The sequence below is a fragment of the Myotis lucifugus genome, unplaced genomic scaffold, assembly GCF_000147115.1.
Source record: "Myotis lucifugus unplaced genomic scaffold, Myoluc2.0 scaffold_96, whole genome shotgun sequence".
NCBI lineage: Eukaryota > Metazoa > Chordata > Mammalia > Chiroptera > Vespertilionidae > Myotis > Myotis lucifugus.
The window spans coordinates 902231-928653 of record NW_005871144.1 but is presented as its reverse complement, the minus strand read 5'-3'; the positions used below and the strand labels follow the sequence as shown (position 1 = coordinate 928653).

Sequence of the window (26423 nt, the reverse complement as noted above, 5' to 3'; positions counted from 1 at the left end):
CTGTGCTTTTATGACGATTTTTACTATTCGAATACGATTAACTATAGTTCCAGTTGAAAATACTATTACTTATTTTCAAAACTTTTTATGTATAGTTAAGAGACAGGTTTCTGGTGTCAGATCACTTGGGCTTGTACCTCAGCTCCATCCCTTGGACATGTGATCTTGGGTAAGTTGCTTAACCTCTCTTTGCTTCAGTATACCTATCTGCAAAACAGGGCTGGTAATAGTGCCTGTCTTCTAGGTTTAAATGAGACGTAACTCTGATTAGAGTAGAACCTAGTACATGGTAAATACTCAGTAAATATTGGCTGTTTATTTTTGACCTTTTTTAAAGGATTTATTTAATTTTAATTTTTTAATTGTGGTAAAAAAAAAACCCACAAGATAAAGTCTTAATCATTTTTAAGTGTGCAGTTCAATGGTGTTAACTGTATTTACATTGTGTGACAACTGTTTAGAATTTTTTCATCTTGCAAAACTGAAATGTTTATTTATTTTTTAAAGCTTTTTCCTCCACAGCTCTATGGGCATGACATGAGAATGCAAGCTCCTTTGGGACAGGGATTTGAGACTGTTTGGTTCACTGCTGTGTCATCAGTGCCAAGCCCAATGCCTGGCCCTTAGCAGGGGCTCAGTCAGTATTTGTTGACTAGATGGATGATGTATGGAAGGATGGAAGGATGGATGGAGAACAGTGAGGCTTTATTTGACATAGTAGATGTGTTTTTGAAAAATTACTTCTTAAGCAGTTAATCCATTTTTATAAGTGATCTTAAATATACATGGAAAACTATCTCCTTTATAAGGTGACTGGATTTTTAAAACAAATAACTATTTCTTAACTATTTACTGGGGGAAAGGAGTATAGTGTATACACGGTGAAAGGAAAAAAGGATATGTTAAGTGATTTGTCTAAAATTGGAACAGGTTCAAGCCTGTTTTACTTTCTTTCAGATCTGGCCACCAGACCTACTTTTTCCTTAGGCATATGTGAATCATCTTGTTCTTTCTTTTAGAAATCAAAAGTTCAGGTCTAGATCAGTATTTACCCAAACTGGTGGAACACTTCCTTTCCACTGAGAGTGTACATCACCTCTTTTTGAATCTTTTAAAAGAATATCAATTGAACATCGTCTACAAGTGGCCCAAAATCCGTGGGTGGAGAGAAAGGAAGAACATGTCTCTCATTTAAAAACCTGCTACTTATAAATTTAAATGATCTATTCTGTTAGGATAGACAAGGTAAATTTTGTATAAAACACTCATTGTTACTTTTTATTACTTAACCTTAGATTTTACTTTTATGACATTTAAATACCTCAGTAACATTTTATTTGTATTTAGGTATTACTGTTAGGCAGTGAGCAAAAACTGTGGCATACACAGAGGTCCACTTCCCTGTCCCAGGAGAGGGGACCTTGCATTGCCGTGGACTCTGAGGTCCTGGCAGCAAGATGATAGGAAGCCACGCCACCTGCCCAGATTTCTATTGGGACTGCTCCACATACAGCACCTGACAGTAACCAGGAGCAAGAGTGCCTCTCTCCTTTCAGCTGATGATACTTGGCAAACCCTGCCTCTGTTCCCACGGCAGAGACGGTGGCCCATCTTCCAAAATGTGGTTCTTGAGTCATTTCCATTATGATTCCGTTATGAGTCTTTTTCAAAAGTGATGAAGGAAAATGATCTTACCCAGTCATTCTTTCCCATGCCACAGGACAGTGTACCTCTGAAACGGAGACCATGAGTCTTCTGAAAGGCCATTGTATCTCTCAGTTAATATATTTTTTTAAATATTTGAATTCTCTGAGAGCAGGAAAGTATGTAAACTCTTCCCAATTTTTTTTTCAATTCCCTTTTGATTCCACACCTAAAGAGGAACATACAGTGAATAAAAGGCAGTTCCACAGTCTGGACCCTGAGGAGGATAGTAGTGGAGCAGTCAGCTCGTCCTGCTCCTCCTCTGTCCTAGCATGGCTTCCTGCAGGCAGAGAATCCAGCATCCTCCTTGGAGCCTGCAGTGATCTGCTGACCTGGCTGCAGCCATGCTCTGGGCCAGTCTCACTGGGCCCTTTCCCCTGCATTAAGCTCACACCAGCCACTCTGACCAGGGGCCGGGCTCTTCCTGGAGGCTGCTGCTTCTACCTGAAATCCCCACTGCATCCCCACTTTCCATTTTTCTAACTTTTGCTCATCCTCCAGTCTCATCTTAGTATCACTTCCTCTGAAAAGTCTTCCTTGATCCCCACCCTTAATGAGCACCCTCAGTTGTTCATACTTCCTCCTCTTCTGTCTTCCTTAGCCCTTATTAGAATTTTAATTGCATATATACCTCTGGGTTGTATATTGAGTTATTTTCACTCTCATTTGTCAGTAAACCCCATCAGGGATCCGTGGCTATTTTGTTTGCGTTTTGTAATAGCCAGGTAACATTTTGAAGCATAAGGTAGATGATGGTGAGTAGGAAGTTCTCAAACTGAGAAAGTAGGTAGGGGCTATACTTGAAAGGAATGAAAAAATCCTCCGAGTTTGGGAAAGGATTATTTTAACTACCTCAAATAATGAAGTAATGATCTTAATATTGCTGTTCGGTAGCTCTTAATAAATTAGTACCTGACTGAATGCATTGAGTGCCTGATTTACTGGAGCAGTCTTGTCCAAGAATAAGAAGTCGGGCTTTTCAACGGCATCCATGTTCTTGTTCCAGCAGAGCATGCAGGTCAGTAACTTATACATGGTCTTGTTTAGCATTTACCATAAAAGTAAAACCAGTAAAAACATTTTTGTGGTAACCTGCATTTCAAAGCCCTTTTCACATTTGTAATATCAAAAACTTGACTCCTTATCAGAGGGTAAGGGGGCTAGGGGGAGTTTGAAGAGGATAAAGGAGGTAAAATATAGAGTGAGGGAAAGACATTAAGCGTTGGGTGATGAGCACACAATGCAATATACAGATGATGTATTATAATATTGTACACTTGAAACTTATAAATTATTTTTTTTAATCTTTATGGTTGAGATTAGTACAGATGTCCCTCTTTACCCCCCCCCATTCCCCCCCTCCACCCGGGTCCCGCCCTGCCCCAGGCCTTTGCCATCCTATTGTTTATGTCCATAAGTAATGCATACCCTATATAATAAAAGGGTAATACGCAAATCGACCGAATGGCAGAACTACTGGTTGCTATGACACACACTGACCACTAGGGTGCAGATGCTCAACTCAGGAGCTGCCCCCTGGTGGTCAGTGCACTCCCACAGAAGGAGCGCCACACAGCCATAAGCCGAGCTGATGGCTGGCGAGTGCAGTGACCGTGGCGGGAGCCTCTCTCACCTCCATAGCAGCGCTAAGGATGTCCGACTGACGATTTAGGCCCGCTCCCTGGGATTAAGTCATCAGTCGGACATCTCCCGAGGCCTTCTAGACTGCTAAAGGTTGCAGGCTGGGCTGAGGGACACCCCCCCCCCACGACCCCCAATGCATGAATGTTGTGCACCAGGCCTCTAGTATGCATATAAGACCTTTGTTTAATCTCTTCCTGCCCCCACCATCCTCCCTTCCCTCTGAGAATCATCATTCTGTTACATTTCCATGCCTCTGATGATATTTTATTCACCAGTTCATTCTGTTGATTAGATTTCTTATTTATTTTGATTTTTAGATTCAATTGTTGATAGATATGTATTTGTTGCCATTTTGTTGTTCATATTTTTTATCTTTTTCTTCTTCTCCTCTTCTTAAAGAATATCTTTCAACATTTCATATAATGCTGGTTTGGTGGTGATGAACCCCTTAGGTTTTTCTTGTCTGTGAAGCTCTTTATCTGACCTTCAATTCTAAATGATAGCTTTGCTGGGTAGAGTAATCTTGGTTGTAGGTCCTTGCTATTCATCATTTGAAATATTTCTTGCCACTCCCTTCTGGCCTGTTTAGTTTCTGTTGAGAAATCAGGTGACAGTTGTCTGGGCACTCCTTATAGGTTACTAACTGCTTTTCTCTTGCTGCTTTTAAGATTTTCTCTTTGTCTTTAGCCTTTGGCATTTTAATTATGATGTGTCTTGCTGTGGTCCTCTTTGGATTCCTTTTGTTTGAGACTCTCTGTGCTTCCTGGACTTGTAAGTCTATTTTATTTCTTTCACTAGGTAGGGAAAGTTTTCTGTCATTATTTCTTCAAATAGGTTTTCAATATCTTGATCTCTCTGTTTTTCTGGCACCACCATAATGTGGATGTTGGTACACTTGAAATTATCCCAGAGGCTCCTTACACTATCTTCATATTTTTGGATTCTCTTTTCTTCTTGCTCTTCTGGTTGGGTGTTTTTTGCTTCCTCATATTTCAAATCATTGATTTGATTCTCAGGACCCTCTAGTCTACTGTTGAATCCCTGTATATTATTCTTTATTTTAGTCAGTGTATGCTTAATTTCTGACTGGTCCTTTTTCATTTTTTTTGGCATTCTCACTAAGATACTTGAAAGTCTCACTAAGTCTCTTGGAGCTTTCTAAAAGATTCTTGAGTAACCTTATAGCCATGATTTTGAACTCTACATCTAGTAGTTTGCTTTCTTCCATTTCTTTTATTTGTGACATGTTTCTTTGTCTCCACATTTTGGCTGCTTCCCTGTGTTTGTTTCTATGTATTAGGTAGAGCTGCCATGTCTCCTTGAGTTGATAGAATGGCCTTGTGTAGTAGGTGTCCTATAGGGCCCAATGGCTTAGCCTCCCCAGTCACCTGATGTGGACAATAGGTGCAACCCTTTGTGGGCTGTATGCACAGTCTTGTTGTAGTTGAGACTTGATTGCTATTTGTGTCACTGGGAGGAATTGACCTCCAGGCCAATTGGCTGTGAGGACCAGCTGTGAGTACAGTGGGAGAGCTCCTATGCAGGAGCCATCCCTATGGAACAGGACTTGCTTGAGTGGGAATTTGGTGCTCACTGAGTCTGCCCCTTGAGTGTATCACTTATGGATGTGTAGAGTTGTAATCTGGTATGGTCTCACACTGACCACTGGGTACACTGGCTCTTGGGTCTCCAGGGAGGTTCAAAGTCAACCACTGTCTGGGGCCACCCAGCAGGAGCTACAGAGAGATCTGCAGATTCCTCCTCTTTGTATCAGGTTTGGAAGTGCCCAGACGAGGCCCAGCTGTGAAGCAAGGCAGGCTGGTGCTGGTGCCAGGTCTTGGGCCTTTTACTGATAGGTTTCAGGCTCCCTGAACCAGCTGCAGCTTGTTTGACAGATTGTAGCCTGAGCAAGGATAGGCCATTCATATGCAAAATCTGCTGCACACAGGTTGGGCAGGGCTGCAAATTGGATGGGGCGGGGACTCAGGGAATCACCAGGGTGGAGCAAACAGAAATGGCTGCCAGTCAGCCCCAGGACCGGGAAGGTCCCAGCATAGGAACAATGAACGCTGCAAGCACTTCCATCTGGGAGAAAGCCACCCCCGAGTTCCTGCCCCGATGCCAGACAACCCAGTTCCTCCTCATATGTGTCTGTGTTCCCCAGAGCCTTGCCCTGGTGCTGGAGCTCAGAGGAAGCAAGACCTTGTAAGTTCAGTTTGTGTGCCGGCCTTTTAAGAGGAACAGCTGGGTCTCCAGCAGCCTCTGTGTCACTGAGTCCTAATCTGCACCAGTTTTTATAGCCCATAGTTATGGGGATTTCTTTTCCCAGCTCTGGGACCCTGGGCAGGGGATCTGGTGTGGGGCTGGGACCCCTTGCTCCTCCAGGCGGCCTCCACAGAGACGATCTCCCTCCTGATTAAAAAAGCGGCACAGGTGGGTGCTAGACCAGCTCCTTCTGTGCCTCCGCGTCTCCTACCAGTCTCTGTGTGCTTTCTTCTTTACTTCTCTATCTATAGGACTTCCATTCAGCCAGCTTTCTGGTGGTTCTGGATTATGGTTGTTCTGTATTTTAGTTGTAATTTTGATGTAGTTGTGGGAGGCAGCAAGTACAGGTGTTTGCCTGTACCACCATTTTGGTCTCCTCTCACTTATAAATTCTTATTAACCAATGTCACCCAGTACATTTAAAAACTTGACCCTTAATAGATACCCTAAATAGACAAATATGCTTTCTATATGTATTGAAAGGGAACTTTCATAGAACTTTAACATCAAGTTTCTTTTGATTACTGACACATGCTATACCTAACAATTTCACTGTAAATTTTCATTTTCCTGATCAAATTCTGTTTGCCATATTGGTGTTTGAGCAGAGGTACTCTGCTTTATGGAGTATCTGTGTTCTTAGAGAGTTTGTTACAAAATAATGATTTTATAAATCAGATTGTACAATAATATATTGGGTCACTTTTTATTAAATAATCCTTCAATAAACTCATTTATATCATCTAGTAGTTCATCTTTTATAAATTCAAATTTTAGTAAGTACACATTTTTCTTGAATTAGAGGTAACCCTATAAACAATAAACTAAGTAAATGATTTTTTTCAATCTATATCTTTAAGAGAATGTGCTATTTTGTTTCAGGTGAATGTGTGTTCATACACTACACTACTTCAGATAGTCAATAGGGAGGGACAGGGGAAAGGGGTTTGGGAGGGATTGCGGAGGGAGGCAGAGAGAGCTCAACACCAACATAACTGACTTTTTCTTTTGTCTGGAAGCTTGTTGAAACCTGCCTTAAACAATTCCTTGCAGAAATTGAAGGATGAACCTGAGGTTTTCAGATTATTTGGAGGAGATCATTTTCAGTGGATGGCAGTAATATAAAACTGGAACAATTATACTTAAAGAAGATATTTTATTGTAACTTTTAGAAATTGACCATTTCCACGGTACACATTATAAAAATACAGTTACTTACTCTATTTTATACCTATTTTGTGCAAATTATTTGAAGGGCAAGAAAGTATGGTAGAGGCACAGACTAAAATCAGAACCCTAGGGCTTATGTACATTTAAGATGAATTTGAACTTAGTTGTTCCTGCTTCTCGCCATCCTGGGTTGAGTACTGTTCCAGCAATAATCACTCAGACTCAACCTGCCAATTTGTCCCTCCAGTTGAACTTCGGTCTTTTCTTCCCTTGATAGCTTCTTTAGCTGTCATCCATCCCACCCCCGTGTGTCTCGTTATTCTGTCACTGCCACCTCCTGTCACGGAATGAGGCCTGGAGGCCTTTGAAACAGATTCCTGAAGAGTGAGCCTTCATAGACTTTTGTCAACTCTTTCTGTTTCTACCTCCTTTAAAAAAATTTAAATACTAATTTATTTTATTTTGACTTTTCTTATTTCAAATCGAATTATTTCAGGTCACCTCATAGCTAGGTCTGAAGTTCATCTCCATAGGAATGGAGGTCACTAAACTAGTGCATAATAAAAATGAATGTGTAAAGGATATGCTTACCTACTTAAGAGAACAGATTACTTTCAGCCAGAGTCCACTTACTTTAGGAAATGCATTATATTTTAAAGAGGAGTTTTCAGTGCTTACATTTTAGCAGTTTATTTAAAAATCACTAAAAACTATTTTTAAAGCAAAACTTATTTTAGGCATTGTTTATCCTCTATAGTTCTTGCTTGCTTAATTTCAACGGATTGAGGAAGATTACCTGGAGCTAGAAGGGGCCTGTGAAAATAGATGAGCTAGTTACATTTTGGAGGCTGTAGAAATCAGGCGGTTTGCTCAAGGGGAGATAGGAACAGCTTCTGGGGGGAATCAAGGCCAGCAGGTGAAACATGGATTGTGCCAAATACAGTACCAGACAGTGGTCCCTATAGCATAGGCAGCATCTATGAGGCACAGCCCAGAGCACACACATGGGCATGGTTATGTATATGTGCTCAGGTATGTGCATGGAGAGGGGGTCCTGACAGGTGGGCGGTGTACACACTAGAGACTCCAGAAGCCATTGATACTGGTCTGTCCAAGCAGGCAGCAGTGTCTATCCACCGGAATTTTGGACCCACCCCATTACCCAGGAGCTCCTGCGAAGGAGGTTGGAGAGATCACAGAAGAGCCCCTGCTTGCCTTTTTTTGAGCTTCAACTTGTGATTCTGTGAAATGGAAGAGATAATAGTAATTACCTAAGGGGATGGTTTTGAAGGCGAATTAAAAGATTATACATGGAGATACTAGAATAGCATCTGGTACATAGTAAGGACGTAGTAAATGTTAGCTATTATATTCACATGAAAGTAATAAAACCATTTCTTTTCAAGTGTTCTAAAACTGAGTTTTATTGTTCCCCAATTCGGTTATTTGAGTCAATGAAATTTTCCTACTTTTTAGGAAGATAACTTCTGGAGGGTTTTTTGCAGGGAGGAGGGGCTGGAAAGGGAACTATTTCAGTAGTAAATTTGTTCATGACAAAGAAAACTATTTTTTTAAATATATTTTATTGATTTTTTACAGAGAGAAAGGGAGATGGATAGAGAGTTAGAAACATGGATGAGAGAGAAACATCGATCAGCTGCCTCCTGCACACCTCCTACTGGGGATGTGCCTGCAACCAAGGTACATGCCCTTAACCGGAATCGTACCTGGGACCTTTCAGTCCACAGGCTGACGCTCTATCTACTGAGCCAAACCGGTTAGGGCCAAAGAAAACTATTTAAATGCTGAGAAAAAATAATTGATTTTCCTGGGGGGGGGGGGGCAATCTGTAGTTTTGCTAAATCCATAGAGTTCTTTCCCAGGGGGGCCAGACTTCAAAGTTCATGGGAAAGAGTTCAGTTACACCATAATATCAGACAAGGTGTAGAAGTAAGGGATGAACAATCTGTAAAGACCATAAGTCTAGTCAGAAAATGTCTCCAATGAAAAGATAAGGCTTTCTTCTGCTAGCAGGACAAAACTTTTATGATTTAAAACCAAAACAGTAACAAAAACAACAGCTCAACAAATCGATGTGACTTTCACTCTCCTTATTATTAAACCTTTTCTCCAAAATCTCAACTACAGTTGGTTGAGGTTTCACTGAAAATGATACTGAAACAAGTTAAAAGATGAATTATTGACATCACAAAATTTATAATCGCCTTCTTAATAATTGCATAAAAATCAATAACTATAAGGAACTTTTTAAAGATGATCTTCATGACTAGTTACATTTTTGAGGCTGTAGAAGTCAGGCGATTTGCCCAAGGGCAGCAGCCAGGACTCTTGAAATTAGTCAGCTTATCTCGTAAGTTTGGTCATAGTACTCTGGAAATTAACTGTCCTTCACTTAGGTGATCACGTAATGTACTAGGAGTATTTATAGTCAGTTTGTGTAGATACAATACGATGGACTTTGGTACATGGGTTTTTAAATATTACAGAAGATAGATTGGTACAGCCACTTTGGAAGACAGTCAGGAATTTCTTACGAAGCTCAGCATAGGCTTACCATACAATTCAGCCTTTGCAGTTCTAGATCTTTACCCAAATGCGTGGGAAAGTTATGTCTGCACACAAATCTGCACATGAATGTTTATAGCAACTTTATTGATAACTACCAAAAACTGCAAGCCACCAAGGTGTCCTTCAATAGATGAATGGATAAAGTGCTATGCATCCTTGCAATGAAATACTACTTAGCGCTAAAAAGAAATGAGCTATCAAGACACGGAGGAACCTTAAATACATATTAGTGAGTGCAAGAAGCCAGTCTGAAGACTACGTACTGGATGATTCCAACTACAGGAAAAGCAAAAGTACAGACAATGAAAAGAGCAGTGGTTGCCAGAGGGTCAGTGGGGGAGAGACAGGATGAGTAGGTGGAGCACAGTGGATTGTTAGGGCAGTGACACTATTCTGTGAGGTATTGTGATGGATAGACATAATGCATTTGTCATACCCATAAGACTGTGTAACTCAAAGAGTGAACCTTAAAGTAAACTGTGAATGTTAGTCAAAAATAGTGTACCAATATTGATTCTTAGTTGTTACAAATATACCAAACTAAGGCAAAATGTTTATAACAGGAGACACTGGGAGGAGGGGGACCTTTCTGCTCAGTTTTCCTATAAAATTGCCCTAAAGAATAAAGTCTAGCCCAGACAGCATGGCCCCATGGTTGAGCATCTTCCTATGAACCAGAAGGTCATGGTTCAATTACCAGGCAGGGCACATGCCCAGGTTGCGGGCTCGATCCCCAATAGGGGGCATGCAGGAGACAGCCGATTGATGATTCTCTCTCATCATTGAAGTTTCTATCCCTCTCTCGCTCTCTCTTCCTCTCTGAAATCAATAAAAATATATATTAAAAAAAGAATAAAGTCTATTAATAAAAATACACTAAAATAGAATTTAAAAACTAGATGGTAGTCAACTTCAACAGAACACCCTAGGTATAACTTCTGTTATAAAGTCTACCACTCCCCCATCCCCTACCCCCATCTACCAATGAGTAGTTAAAAGAATAAGAAGCCAGTTTGGCCATTCCCTGTGGCAGTCATTTCAAGTTGTCAGGGGCAGGTTGAGAGCAAGAGAACCGCCCACCATGTGAGTGACAGGTTCCCTTCTTCCTGCCCACATCCTGCCCTCTTTTCCACTCACCCTAGCTTTAGCTGGGTTCCACCTGGCTTTTGATAGCAAACAGGAATTGAAGGTGAAAATGGGGGCTCGTAGCTATTGTGCATTTAGCATTGTGCTGTATGTTTTAACCTCTCAGCAATTCCCATTTTGTAGATGAGGAAATGGGACCATGGAAGGAGAGAAGATCATACCCATGTAATCTGACTGCTGTTGACCACTAGGCAACATGAAGGGGCCAGACTCTCTGTTGAAACCTGTCCCCCAACTGCCCATGGGAGTAGGTGAGAATGGGAGTCATTTGGAGAAGTTGGTCCCACCCCAGGTGTCACTTAAGTGATCAGGTAGCAGGACTTGGTTGATTTTAGCTGTGGGAGATTGAAACCACCCCCAGAGACCAGTTGCTGCCATTAAGAAGTATCATCTCAGTACTTTTAATCTGTTATTAAGTGATATATTATCATCATTTATACATATATAAATACTAGAGGCCCGGTGCACGAAATTCATGCAGGGGGGTTGGGGGGGAGCATCCCTCAGCCCAGCCTGCACCCTCTCCAATCCGGGACCCCTTGGGAGATGTCCGACTGCCTCTTGCAATCTGGGACTGCTGGCTCCTAACCGCTTGCTTGCCTGTTCGCCCCTAATCCCTCTGCTTGCCTGCCTGATCACCCCTAACCACCTCTGCCTGCCTGCCTGATCGCCCCTAACAGCTTCTGCCTTTCCCCACACCCAGGACCCAGGATTCCCTCCTCTGGCTGGTCACAAGCACCCAGGACCCGGGCTTCCCTCCCTCTGGCCGGCTGCAGGCACCCAGGACCCGGGCTGGCTTCGCGGGGCGGGCGGTTTGTCCCTCTCCCGGGCTGCAGCCATAGGTGCTGGCGCCTTGGACCACAGGGCGGGCAGCTTGTCCCTCTCCCGGATCGCAGGCATGGCTGCTGTCACCCGGGACCGCGGGGCGGTCGGCTTGTCCCTCTCCCAGGCCACAGCCCCAGCTGCTGGCATCCAGGACCACAGGGAGGGTTGCTTGTTCCTCTCCCGGGCTGCAGGCGCAGCTGCTGGCTCCTGGAACTGCGGGGTGTGGGGCTTGTCCCTCTCCCAGGCCGCAGGCGCAGGTGCAGCTGCTGGCGCTCGGGACTGCGGGACGGGTGGCTTGTCCCTCTCCGGAGCCACAGTCTGGCTGGTCCCCATTCCTCTTGTGAGCTAATTTGTGCCTGGCTAGTCCCCAGTCCTCTCTCCCCAGTGTTGAGTGTCTGAGCCGTTATGGCGTGACGGCGTGAGGGCGTGATGACCATTTGCATATTAGCTCTTTATTATATAGGATAGTATATATTGTATATGAACTGTACATTCATTTAGTGAACTCTAAATTTCTAGTCTCATAGAGAAGAGTGATAGAGTTCCACTATAATCTATGTGGTTTTGGAAATAGCATATTTATTTTAGTGGAACCTAACAGATTTAGCTTCTTAATTGTGCTTGGCTGGATGCAATACTAACATTTGGTTGTCTTTTGTAGCCTGAAAATGTTTGTGATGCAGGAAATAGGGACTTGGTCCCTGGCAGGGTAAAGCAGATGTGGCAGTCAGAGCTCACTCCAGCTAAGCCACAAAGTCCGTATCTACATGCTGGGGATTAATAATTGATTTTGTGTAGACTGTGATTTTTTGTTTTGTTTTGTTTTTTAAATATATTTTATTGATTTTTTATAGAGAGGAAGGGAGAGGGGTAGAGAGTTAGAAACACTGATGAGAGAGAAACATCGATCAGCTGCCTCCTACACACCCCCTACTGGGGATGTGCCAGCAACCAAGGTACATGCCCTTGACTGGAATCGAACCCGGGACCCTTCGGTCCACAGGCCGACGCTCTATCCACTGAGCCAAACCGGTTAGGGCTAGACTGTTGTTTTGAAAGTCAATTTGCTTTCTTATTTTGTGATAAGTATTTAAGATTTTTAACTCTTATTTAATATGTGACTTCTCATAAGGTTCTAATATAGAGGAACAACCAATACTCTACCTGTGTTGTTTTTTAAAAAATATTAAGGATTTTGTAACACAGACAATAGCAGGGTATTTCCTGACTAAATATTGTAGGTTTAATTCTAGATCAAAGCTAAATATTTTCAAAATGTTCAAAAAATTTATCATCACATAAGTTGTACTTAACATTCATATAATTTAAATTAAAAATCTTGAATGCAGGTAGTTAACCTCCTTGAAGCATAAAACATTCTTCATATGTTAGAATTACATTACAACCAATTTTACATTTTTATGAGGCAAAATAAACTTTCAAAAAGATTAGCATGTATTAGGCTTTTTAATAACAATTACAATATTGAAAAAAACACAGTATTTTTTATTTAGTTCAAAATGTTTTGAATTAAACTTACTATTTGACCTAGTAAATAACTAGTACAAAAGTTGAACTTTTAAAGGTTAGGACATACCTGTGACCTATAAGATTAATTTTTATGCCTTTAGTTTACTTAGCGAGTCTGAAGTAGTAGAGGTATACTCTGGGATTGATTCATATATTTATTTTCCTAGTCATCTCACTGGACTAACTTTGTGTGTCTTTTAAAAATAGTTGATTTATATATATACGTATACACACATATATATTTAATTATTTGTATTTATCATAGAAAAAAAACATGACCTTTGATTTCACCAGAGATAACCATCACCTTTTAGTCATATAGGAAAGATTTATATCTTAATCATATATAGTTATAGATAGAAATATATGCCTATTGCCAGAGATTATTGACATATATATTATTGACTATATATATATATAATACTTATTAGTATTAAGTACTAAAAATCTTAATACTTTATAGAGTGGCTGTGTTCCTTTAATCCTGTAATGTCTCTTTGGGACCTTGCTGTAATTCTAGTGCCAGGACCTGGCTCAGGTTCACCCATGACATTTTCAGTTGATCTTTCTCTTGTTTTCTTTCCTAGTTGACCTTCAAACAGAAAGTTCATAGCCTCTTCTCAGCTGTTAATGTGATTTACTTCTTATGTCTGGAAGTCAGGATTGTTGTTGAATTCATTGTTTTAAGAGGATTGAGATTTTTGGTTTAATGCCAGGATGTTCCTCGCTAACAGAAAACTAAACTCCCTAACTCCCATTTCAAAGATTGCTGGGTTTGTGGTTCATGGACATTTCAGATCCCAGGTCAGGCAGTTGTCATTAGGCTGTTCCTGGCACACACCATACATTTTGGGTTGTCTGTTGATTGTAATCCAAGTGTCATTAAAGCATTGATCAGCAAACACCCCAGTGGCTTTCATCAGAAAAATTTAGTGCAGCAACTAACCTGCTGTTCCTGTGCTTCAAAGACAGCATTTGAGTTAGTGGTTGTTTAACTTTATAATTCTGATCTTGTATAAAAATGTACAATTTTTTTAAACTTTCACAATAGGAAGTGCAGTGTGTGTTTTTCAGGGTTCTAAGGCTCACAGCAAGTGCATTATTAAATATAAATGAGAAGAAGACACCCGATGAGCTCCACATATGGCAATATTACAGCTCTTACTCCTTCAAGAAGGAAACATGCCATCCTTTCTTACATTGTGAGAAAGAGCCATCTTGTAGAAAACGAGATAGAAGTATCAGTTTAATTGAGAGCAGTTTACCAGAGTTGTCATCTAGTTAGTTAGCACCAATGGTTTGAAAACCATCAGGAGCCTCTCCCAAGCAAGATCAAACTGGTTCCTTAGATTCCTGCTTTTATGCCTTTATCACCCTCACTGTAGCTTTTTCCCAGGATGAACCAGTGGGGAGGTAGAAAAAGACTTTTAAAAATCAGCTTATTAATAATGAATTTTTTTCTTTATGGATAGTAGTAACCTGAAAGGAGAACTAGTTTAAGAATTTTTAAAACATATAATTTCAGGTGGACATCATCAGTTGTGTTGTTATATATATATATTTTATCAAAAGGCACAATTTCTAAAGAAAACCTACCAACTTGTTTCTATGGTAACCACTATTGAAATGTGTCAAGCTGGTGTGTGTCTTCCCATAATTTTTCTCTGAGAGTTTCAGGGAATTTATTAAATTTACTTTCCTAATGTAGGTAGGGAGGGAGGCAGGGAGATAGATATATAGGGATAGATACAGGTATATATATATTTTTTTTCAATGGGGATGTGAGACTTGTAAAATTCCCTTAGATTCATATAGAATATTAATTCATTATTAGCATGAATATATTGGGCTAAGGGACAAGTCCATTGTTTTATAAATTTAAAGTAATACTACAACCAGGTAAGTATTGATTTCCAAAAAAAGAGATTGATCTTGCTTCCTAAATATTTTCTGGTATTTATATATGGAACTGTGAGATTCCGTACATGTTGATTTCTGGAATGGACAGTGACCCTTTAAAATTAAAATTCATTTGGCTGTTTCTACAATACCCTACAGGAGGTGTTAGATGTCTTCTTTTATCCCTCTTTCACCATTGTCTTTGTTACCCACAGGCCAGGGGTCTCCACCTTGATGGAGTTCTCACCTGGGTTTAATTAATCCTCCTCATGGCCATTCTTCCTTGTCAAGGTTGTATGTGGGAAGTACAATGGAAGTCACCACTTACTTATTTGGAGATCTCTCAATATTTCCTAATAAGTTCATTCGGAAAAGCTGACTATAGCGTAACCACTGATATACTGGTAGAAGGAATTTCACTGAATTTTGTACTTAAACTATTGATTTGACAGTTTCCCCACCTCTCTCATGGCCTGAATGTCACAAAACAAGCAGATGTGGTCAGATATTTTTCTTGTGATGCAAAATGCATGTTCATCAAAGGTATTAATATTATGACAGGGCTCATGGCATTTAACTAGTTAAATTCAAAGGGTAGACATTTTGCAAGGTGAAGTGGCAAGAAATAGATACTGAGGAAATAAAACTACACTGGCCCAACAATGGGGGGATTTCACTTAGCCCCCACGGATGACAGAGAAGCCAGGATGTCTCTGAGCCTGTTAGACGTAATTAATCTTACCACCTTTGCTTGCCGAGGAGGGTTGAATATATAGAACTGTGGGATTTAGTATGCGTTGTCTTTCTTTATCTTCCTATTGTTTCATACTGGGAAGAAGCTAAAGGGAGGGTGGTAAAGGCCCTTTAACTTAAGAGCCTTTTTTCTGTATTGTCAAGTTCACCTAGGTTTCTAAAACAAGGGTGTTGGCACTCCTGGATCATGGAGAATGGCTTTGCAGTTTCACAAACCCCACTGACATAGTGTAAGCACATGTAGTCTTCAGTTTTAATCTGTAGTCTCAGTTCCTTCAAGGAGTAGCTGAACACTGACAGGTCCACTATTCTGTCCCATGAGCTGGATTTGGATAGCTTTACAGAATCCAGGGTCTCCCATTTTTTGGAATGCCAGAGCCTCTCTTTTTCACTCCCTCCTTTATTCCCCCTGTCTCCAGATTTTACCATCTCTCTCCTAGGTAAAGCTCTTTACTGGCCTCCCAGTTTTCACATATGGCACCTTTGTTCATCTTCCATACAGCCAACAAGAATGATCTTCCTAAAGGCAAAATTTTGCTTAATAAAGCCTTGCAAAGACTTCTCCTTAGCAGAACACCTTCCTTTGCATGGCACTTGGAATATGCCAGAATGCCTGGGACCTGCATATTTTTCCAGTCTCCTTCTCTTTCCCCCTCCAATCCCTGTGCTGTAGACAAACTTTGGTTTCCCAGTGCTTTGTGTTGAATGCATGAATCCTCCCTGCAGGCCTGAGCTCTCTCTCCTGGCACTGTTTTCTAGTGGTTAGTTGACTTACCTTTTCACTAGACTAAACATCTTGGAGACTGTTTCTTGGATGTGTTTGTTTGTTTATTCAGCATCTGACACACAGCGAGTGTTCAATAAAAGTTTATTATATGAATGAATGAGTTAGTGGTTCTATCATACATAAAGCAGACATGAAGGAGAAGCTGTATTTAATTAGTACATAAAATAGGCTTGAGTTGCAGTTAATATGGGCTTCAGCAAGAGTGAAGCTGGGGGGGTAGCCATTGGACAAACAAGAATTTTTATATTAGTTCTTGAGAGATGTGACTAGTGAGAATGGACATATAATTAAATTTATGACAGATTAATTCATAACGAAGATGCTCTTGAATTCCTTGCTGGTGAGAAAGAGGATGATCTCCCGATGTGGATCGTTGCTCAGGCCACAACCTGTTGGCCAGTAAGTCCACTCAGGAGGCCAAATAGGAAAGCTTGCTGAGTTCTAATACAAGTAATTAAGTTCTTTCTAATTGTCCTTCAGGATTTCCCATCATGCTGGATTTTCTAGAAGAATGATTCCTTGTCTTATTGAAGGGCATTTCTCTCTAGGTCAGTGACTTTCACACCATCCTTAACAATAGGAACAGCTCTACCATTGGAATCATAATACTTCATTTACTGAATGTTTACTGCACGTGTTTCTCTGTTCTAAATGCTTTATATACATCGACTCAGTCCTCACAACCCTTCGATGTAGTTAGTATTATTAGCTCCATTTTTACAGACAAGGAAACTGAGAACAAAGATACTGAGCAATTTCTCTTAGGGGTCCCTTGTAAATGAAGCTGGGATTCAAACCCATGCAGCCGAACTCCAGCATGTCTGCTGATGTACACTGCTAGCAATGCAAGCACTATTTCTTGTGTTTGCTTTACATTATTTAATTTTAATTCTCACAGCAGCTCTCGCAAACGAGGTGTGTCCTGTCACTGAGCTGTCTTTGGGTCTCGTGCTGGGCTGGGAGATCAGGCTCCCCAGTTGTTGTGGTAGGGCAGCCCTTCACACCGAAGTGGGCGCCGGTGATGGACAAACAGAAATCACATACATGAGGAAGCAGAAGGTCAGAGAGGTTAAGTAACTTGCCCAAGGCCACTCAGCTAGTGAATGGCAAAGGTGGAATGTGAAATGGGCTTCCCACTTCGAAAACAATTCCATGTCCACTCTGATTTGTATGAACCCTATTCAGGCTGCACATCCTTCTCCCACTCTTCCTTCTCCGTGTTATGGTATCGCTGACCGAGGTATTTTCGTTGCTTTGTTTTGGTTCTGCGGACACACTGTAGTCACCTTTTGTGAACCTGGTTGTTACTCACATGTCATGTGCATTGCTTTATTTAATCCTAAACTGTCCTTTAGGATAATTATGTAAACAGAGATGTTCATTTAATCATTTTACTACTTTCTACTTCAGAGAGTAAACTTTTTCTCATCGGTCCCCAAATTCTAGAGAAATCTCTATTGAAGCCCTGTGACCAAACCAGAGCTCTTTCAGGCTAGGGCTTATGCAAAACATTGGCCTTCGTGGAAAATTTGGTTCTTGCTCACTTGGGTCTCAGTTCATGGAAATGTTCATCAACTCAAGAGGCAGGTCATAGATATCCAGACGGGCATGGAAGGCAGCCTATGCCCTCTCTCCCTGTCACCTCACAGCCCTACTGTATCATTTCTTAGTAGGCAGACTGTACTTTGGAAGATGGCGTATACTTTGCACTTCTGCATCTGTTTGTGAGGAAATGACAGTATTTTACGGCATTTGTACCACCGCTGACTGAAGCTCTGATCCTTGATGTGTTTAGTTTTTACTTATGCTCATCTCTACATCAAAAACAGAGGAAGCCACAGGAAATTGCTGCCTGTATTTCCAGGAAATATAACCACCTCACCGGCTCCCCAATCCGCACAGCCCAGAAGACCCCGGTGCAGGCATTGGCATTGCTGATGAGGGTGGTGATAAGCAGGCGGGAGTGTTCTCGTTCTGTCGCTCTGCCAGCAAAAGCCTGAAGATGACAGGCTCTTCAGACTGACAGGAAAACTCTAAATCTCGTTCTTTCAACACTCAGTCTCTGAACATGTAAACGCTATGCATGGAGTGAGGTGTAATTCCAAACCAGAGCGTAGGTGGTCCTCATTCTTTCTGCTCAGGTGTGGCGCCTCCCCCCTGGTGCCCAGGGCTGTGGCCGGCGCTCCCTCTGACCACATGGAAGTGGAACCATCCTAGGAGAGCTCTCACGTTCACCCGCTGATGGGCTCGGGAGATAATGAAGACGATGAAGCGGTGCTGGCCACTGACCCTTCTTTAAAGAACGATTATAACAATGATAACAACTAATATTTATTGAGTGTTGACTGTGGTGTGCCAGGCATTGTACTTAGGACCTGGCATGGGTTGTTTTATTTAATTCAGAGAGTGTTTAATGTCTTGTCCAGGATCACACAGCCAATAGAGAAGGCAGAATTCAAACCCAGACCTGTGTAATTCCACGCCAGCCCTGTAAATACTAGTAGTCAAGTAGATTTCCCGGGGGGTAGGGCTGGGCTGGCAGCCCATGTGCACGGGCAGACAGAGCAGACAAGAGCCACCTGAGCAGACTGAAGAGTGTGCCCAGGGCAGGCTTTCTGTGAAGCTGCCCAGTAACACTCTCACCTGGAAGAAAGTATTGGGTGGCAGTCCAGGGAAGACTGTACCAGGGGGAATGTGTGCCTCTGGGTGCTGGCCAACATCATGAATGCAAGCTCCCAAATACAAAATGGTGCCTTCTCACCTCATCATGATCCCAGCTTCCTAACAGGGCTTTCTTTTCTATTTTAGCCTATATACTCAAACTGTGATTAAAACAGGTATGGGAAATTGGTGTTGTTTCAGTTTCTCTGTGAACTGAAACAAATTTTCATTTAAGCATGAAGTCTCATATCTCACGGATCAAGGAGGTGCTCTGGAAGAGAAGTACCCATAAATATTTGAGGCTTACTGAAGGCCGTCCATTTAACAATACACTACATTATTGCAAAAAGATGTAATTTGACTCCAAAGATGCAGCCTGTTAAAGCCAATAACAAAAAATAAGAACATGAGGCTAGGAGTGAATAAAAGATATCAGGAAGACCATTTATGGACTGGCTAGAGACAGGCCATAAATATCATTTTGAACTTTCTGGCAGGTATTGTGAAGATGAAAAAAGAAGTCTAGTGGAAATGGATTTTCAAAACCGAAAAGGAGAAAAGTTCTCTTAGAATTTTTGCAGAAAAATAGTTTGCAACTCTACACAGGTGTTGGTTTAAAGCATTGATATGCAGCCCTTCTGTACATCTCTCCACATGCCGCTTATTTTTAGGATTAAAAACCCCCACATAGTGTGATTTGTCGTATGTCTACTTCGGAATTATTTCAGGATTGATAATCTGGTTTGTGTATTAACCATCTCTTCATTTCTCTTTTGGGCCTGTTGTTTATGTCCTGGACATTTCTCATTAGTATTTCTGCTAAGTGATAAGCAGGGAAAAGAAAAATAAACACACAACTCTAGCCATCAGTTTTGTTATTTACAGAGGTGCGTTCTATGCCTTTTTAGCTAGTGGGAATTTCAAGAGAGATCTCTCTGTATTAGTCTACTAATAGAGCTCCCAACTGTCTTGGAGCTCAGCTGGCGTCCGTGTGTGTGTTTAGTGACCCCCACCTGGGCCACAGGTGAAGGCAGGCAGCGGGGAGAGGCCTGCAGAGGTAGGTTTGGCCCCATTATACCCGAGGTAAAGGCCACTCCTGAATGTATACAGAATGTGAAAGGGTGGAAACTTGTACTCATTTGCCAGGGCTGCCATAGCAAAGTACCTCAGGCTGGGTGGCTTAAACAATAGAAATTTATTTTCTTACACTTCTAGAGGCTCTAAGGTGTCAGCAGGGTTAATTTTTTTTCCTGAGGGCCTTTCTCCTTGGCTGATAAATGGCTGAAGATCATGTGATCTTCTCAGTGTGCGTGTCTATATCCTAATCTCTTCCTATAAGAACACCAGTTACATTGGATTAGGGCCAACCCTAGTGACCTTATTTAACTTTAAATACCTCTTTAGTCCCTGACTCTAAATACAGTCACATTCTCGGGGTTAGGGTTCCAACATATGAATTTGGGGTGGGGGGAGATACAACTCAGTCCATAACAAAACTGCTGATTAAAACAAGATGTTTGGACTACCTAGATTTCAATGATACATGTTTCTCTCTTCAGTTATAAAGAATTGAAAGTGTTGCAAGATACCCTGTTGTATATTTGTGCCCTTAGACATCTAGGATCTCAGTGAGGATTTGCATGTATGTGCATATGGGTTTTTTAAAAATATATTTTTATTGCTTTCAGAGAGGAATGGAGAGGGAGGGAGGGAGGGGGAAAGAGAGAGAGAGAGAGAGAGAGAGAGAGAGAGAGAGAGAGAGAGACATTGATGATGAGAGATGATCATTGATAGGCTGCCTCCTGCATGCCCCCTATTGGGGATCAAGCCTGCAACCCAGGTATGTGCCCTGACCAGGAATCGAACCATGACCTCTTGGTTCATAGGTCGACGCTCAACCACTGAGCCATGCCAGCTGGGCTATGTACATGTGTGTGTTTTTTCTTTTGAATCAAATATACTGTGTCTATTGAAAGTTCGAAGATCAGTGCCTTTCCTCCTGTTCAGCAAATAATAATGCCTAGCTTTTACTAGAGTCCTTTTCATCTCCGAGGCTCTCTTAAAAATGGACTAATTAAGGAAAAATGGAGTAAGTCTAGCTAAATAGCCTCTCTTTGAGGACCAGCCCAATAGACTTAGAATATACAGTGATTTGCTGTATCTTTAAAAACAGAAGCAACTAGAAATCTTTTATTATTGGCTATAGTAGCAAGTGGCATCTCTTATATGTTTAGCAGCTGACACATCACATTGCATTTTAGTTGGTTGTTATACATGAAATAGGATATGAGTAGGCTAAAAGTGAGAATTTACAGCCCTGGGACTTGAATATCTGACATCTGGGAGTTACCATGACAACTCATCATGATGTTGCTCTGTAATCTTTTGGATTAGGTTCCAGCCCAGGATCACTGGATTGGAATTGGAGGGGGGATTGGTAATAGGACATGAATGCTTTACCTTTACTAAATGGTATTTGAATTTGTAGTTTGATCATGTTGCTAAAGTCAGGCAGAAATGACTTTGAGGGAATATGTAAATTCTGCAGACCCTAGACAAGGTCACATTTGTCAGCAAGAATATTCAGATGGAGTGGACTGAGACTCAGCAACTGAAAGACAGGATTTCCTGTGCTTGGTCGCTGGATATAAAATATGCGTGTATCCCTTAATATATGTACATCCCTGAACAGTTATATATAAATGAAAATTTAGGAAATTAAACCCTTTTTATAAATGTTATAAAGTTGGAACTGAACATGCCCCCAGAAAGTAATTTGGCCACAGAGTAAACCACAGCTGCTTTCTAGTGTTCCATATCCTCCGTCTCAGCCGGAAATGGCCTGTAGGGTGTGGAATTTGGACCCTGGAAGGGAATTGGGCAGAGCGAGGAAGGAAGCGGTTGGAAAACTGGGCACCACATTCCTGTCCTCACGTTGGCCTTGGCCACAAGTACCACATCTCCCAGATGACAGTGTGCCTCTCAGACACATTCCTCACCAGGGATGATGGATGGAAGCAACCTGGAAACTAAAGAGCTCGGCCCTCAGTCTGCTCCCAGGTCTGCCACTGACTGTGTGATCTTGGACAAAACCCAGTTCATCCCTGGTTCCCCCTGGAAATGAGTTTTCTCTGCTATTGAATTCTGCTATTTATCATCATGTTGGGGCAAGGCCAGGTCACCACATTTCTTTGCCATTAAGCCCACATTTTCGTCATCACTTTACAGTAGAACTAGCCTTCCCTGGTTAGCGGGAACCTCTAATAATTAAGAGAAAGCAAAAGGATTCCTCCCTGTCCCCCCATCATTTTTTAGGTTTTATTTCTGAAGCAAAAGCTGCCATGCAGTGAGGAGAGGATGAAATCCTAGACAGAAGACAGCCAGTTACAGTAAGTTTTCCCACTACCATTGTCATCAGCATCAGCTTACCTAATATCTAGTGAGCATTTTTATATGGAGAGAGTGCTAAGCGCTTTATATACATTATACAACATATATACACGTGTGTATGTATGTGATATAGTATATAAAATTTAATTCTTACAACAAATACACACGTGTGTATGTATATCATATAGTATATAAAATTGAGCCTTTGCTATGTGCCTTTTGTTATGTTAAAACCTCACAATGACCCAATGAAGTAGATAAATGGATTGTCAGTTAAGCATCACAACAAAGGAGGTGTTATCAATTAGTTCCATTTTTACAAATAAGGAAACTGAGCCATAGCTAATAACTGGTAAAGCAGGGATCTGATGAAGTGGTACAGCCTGAGAGTCCTTCCTCATAATCTCTCTGCTCATGGTTCTCCACACTCGTATAACAGTAACAGTCACCTGGGGAGCTTTTAAAATATGTGGGTCCCAGGACTCCACTCAGCATCAGTCAGCTATCTGGGGTTGGAGGCTGTACCTGGGTATGCTGATAAGCAGCCAGGGTTGGGAACCACTGCCTCAGATAGAACACTGGGTTATGCGGTTGGGTAGTTGCCTATAGCCCCACAACCAGCAGATGACCAGCCTGGACCTTACATCCAGGCTGCTGACTTGAAAGCCCAGAACCTTGTCAGCACAGTGGCCTACATTCCAGTTATCATTGTTGTTATCAGGGCTCATACCTGCCATCATGCCTTGTTTTCCTTTCCTAGTCTAAATCCCAAAGTCACAAGTTCATTCAGAATCTTTTAAAGACTGTGTGATAGACCACAGTAGGATAATCAGAGAAGAGACTTCTTCTTTGAACCAAAGTAGTGATTTCACATGTAAAAGTATCAAAGTTAACTCATCACCATCACCAACTTTAATGTTAAGTTATTGTGACCTTTCCTCATTGAGTGGAACCTCCCACCAATAGAGTCCAGGACAGTGGCTCCAAAGCCTTAGGCATTTTGCAGTCACTCGGGCATCTTTAAAACCCCGGCCTGGCTCCCGCCTTAGACATTCTGATTTTGTTGGTAAGTGACCTGGGCAATGGGATTTTTAAAGCTCTCCAGATGACTCCGATGTGCAGCAGAGTTTGGATGGGTGGTTTAAGAACTTGGTCTGTAAGGTCACAGGTGTGTTGACTGTGGTGTCACCTCTGGGGACTGAATTTACTTTTCACCTCTTTGAAAGGGTCTCACTGTGGTCCTCTTTTTCATTTTAGCCCGTGTGATTAATTTGTATTTAATTCCTCTCAGTTTACATGACTCGGAATTCTACCTTGATGTCAAATGATGGTTGCTCCCCAAAGTTGTTCTTAGGGTTAGGCTCTTCAAGTGATACTGGTGACATGTCTGTGAGATATCTTTGTAAGGGTTCAGCCTCATTGGACTCTTTCAGTATGTGATGTATTTCTTTTTAAATTGTCTTACCTTTTAAAACATTTTTATGATTTTAATAGATGTCACCTTTTTCTTCCAAGAGCAAAATAAACACATCTTCCACATAATGCTTCAGGATAATAAACCACTTACAGAACTTTCCCCATACCTATAGTTGACCATCAGATTTCACTATTGGGAGACAGCTGACATGCCTATAATGCTTAACAGTTGATAAAATCTTACAGCTAGAAATATGGTGGAAAGTTGGAGATTCAGACTTAATCCTCAGAGAGCTTAGAAAAGTCAGATTAACTTAATAGCCTAAAAAATACAGTTGAATTATTAAAGCAGAAGGGGTAAATTTGTTGACAAGTTTGCAAATGTACTTGATTAATCTGGAAATTCATTTTGCAGTGGATACTAGGTCTTAAACTGAGGTTTTTAAGATGATTTTCTTGGGTGGGTATGGGGGCAGGTAATTTGCAATATAGACCAACTTTTGGCAAAGGCTGGGCGATAGAGAATGGAACATTGCAGGACTGTAGGCCAGAAAGGTATAGCTGAGTTGGAGCTAGTTGTGTGAGATTTAAAACAAGAATACTTCGGAAGAGCTGAAAAAGAAAGAAAGAGAGAAAGGTATATTAGAAGGAGCTTCTGTTTTCTTTTTTGTGGTTGGTGAAGTCCAGTTGGCCTGTGATTGTGCTGGTGGTGTGGATCCTGAAGAAGGCATGTCATTGGGATTGGTTATTATGTTTTTCTTGAGGGAAAGCCTTTTGAAATTCTTAGGTTTAAAAATTTCTCATTCTGAAGTCTTGTCTACATCTTGCTGCTGTAATCCCTAAGCAAAGAAGGGGGGGGGGCGGGTAGGACGCCTCACTTTTGAAGCGCAAGGGTCAGAGCAGGAAGGGGGCTGTCACGGTTGTTTCTCTTTGTTCAGGAATTAGAACATGTGAGCAAGTGGTTCCACCCCTCACTTTGTGAGCTGTTTTCCTCCGATATTTCCTAATTTTTCCCATGACGTTTCAGCCTGTTTCTTCACAAGATTGTAAGGCCTGAAAGACCCCATTGTTTTGCAGGAGTGCGGGCCTGTACATATTTGCTGATCTGGCTGGCTGGGGTCTGAGTGTGGGTGGGAGTGGCGGAGGGAGAATGCAGACTGGAGAATGTGTGGAGCATATTTCTGATAGTAGCAAACACTTTCTGTTTATCAGGAGTTTATAGAAGCTTTTTCTTCATACTTTTAAGTATTTTTTCCAAATGACAGTCTGCCCTGATGGACAGAAATAGGGTCATTCCATTAGGCTAAGGAACGTTTCTCAAGGTCAAATCAAATGGATGAAGGCCTTATACAAACTACACTGCTTCTGCAGATAAATGCAAAACTTTTGTTCTTGTAAACACACACACACTCCTTGAAGGCCTGCCCAGGATTCATGTGAGCTCTTGGGGTTTTGCAGCCCTGCATATTCTGCATCACAAATCTTAGTCCAAGTGTACTTCTTGAGGGTACAAAATGTTTCTAGTGGGAGGAGAAAAGCAAAATGCAATAAGAGAGAAACCCTAGCTAAAAGCTAAGTAGATTTTTGAGCAAAGGAAATTGGGAGTTAATGCTAATGAGGTCTTATTTAAATAAAGTTAGTAGTATATTGTCTTTGTGTCAGGTTTACAAAATTCTACATCATTTAAAAATGTCCTCACTAGCAGCAGTTACCTTGACCCTAAAGTTAGTGTTGTGCGTTGATGGTGCACGTCTCTTCTTAACTCTGTGTTCAGCAAGTGGTGTGGAAAGCCTGCAGTCAGCCAGGGTGGGAGTATTTACACCATGGAAATCAGCAAACACTCCAAATGGAGCTCTCACCATCAGAGCCTGTTTTTCAACATTTAGCAGCACACCACTGCCCAAAGTGGAATTTAAAATTCAAGGAGTCTTCTCCTGAGGCAAGTAATGTAGTATTACCACTCAACATAACAGCCAGTGTGAACCTTTTAAAATATAAACCAGGCCTTCTGGCTTCTCTACCCGGAAACCCTCCATGGCTTCCCATTTCACCGGGAGAAAGTCGCACTATGACCTGAGAGCTCCCTGTGCTCTGACTGCCCTTGGCTCCTCTTTCCTCATCTCCACCACTCTCCTCCTCCTCCTGTTCTTACCTCCAGACCCTGCTCCTGCCCCAGGGCCTTTCCTCTGTGCGTCAGAATCACCATCACCTGGAGGGCTTGTTAATACATACAGTTGGGCCCCACTCCATCATTTCTGGGCCAGTAACAAATTTCCAAGTGATGCTGTGGTCCACTGCCCTATTAGAGACCCACTGCTCTAACTCACCTTCCCTTGGCTTACCTCTCACCTGCTTCAACTCAGTCTTCCACTTTTACCTGTTCACCCACACTGACCATTCTATTTAAAATTGCAGCCTTCCTCCACCCCATTCCAGTTCCTCTGTCCCCAATTTTTTGTATTGTACCAATACCTTATAACAAAAATAACTTATTATGTTTCTTGTTTGTGCTTATTGTCTGTCTCCCCCCACCCCCCGCCCGCCCCACTGGATTCTAAATTCCACGAAGGTAGGAGATTTTGTCTTATTTTCTTCACTAAGTATCCCAAGTCTCTGGAATAGTGCCTGACACATAGTAGGTGCT

General features: G+C 41.6%; 1 protein-coding gene across 2 annotated transcripts in view; it reads left to right on the top strand.

The window, feature by feature from the left end:
• The window catches only part of BACH2 (BTB domain and CNC homolog 2), a 320912-nt gene that overhangs the window by 42518 nt on the left and 251971 nt on the right, over nucleotides 1-26423 (top strand). Inside the window, exon 1 of one of the 2 annotated variants that reach the window (XM_023756508.1) lies at nucleotides 22306-22362. The exons of the other annotated variant lie outside the window; for it this stretch is intronic. The gene's annotated coding sequence lies outside the window, so the exon portion shown is untranslated. Of the gene's footprint in view, nucleotides 1-22305; nucleotides 22363-26423 lie in introns of those variants that run through there. 2 annotated transcript variants of the gene reach the window in all.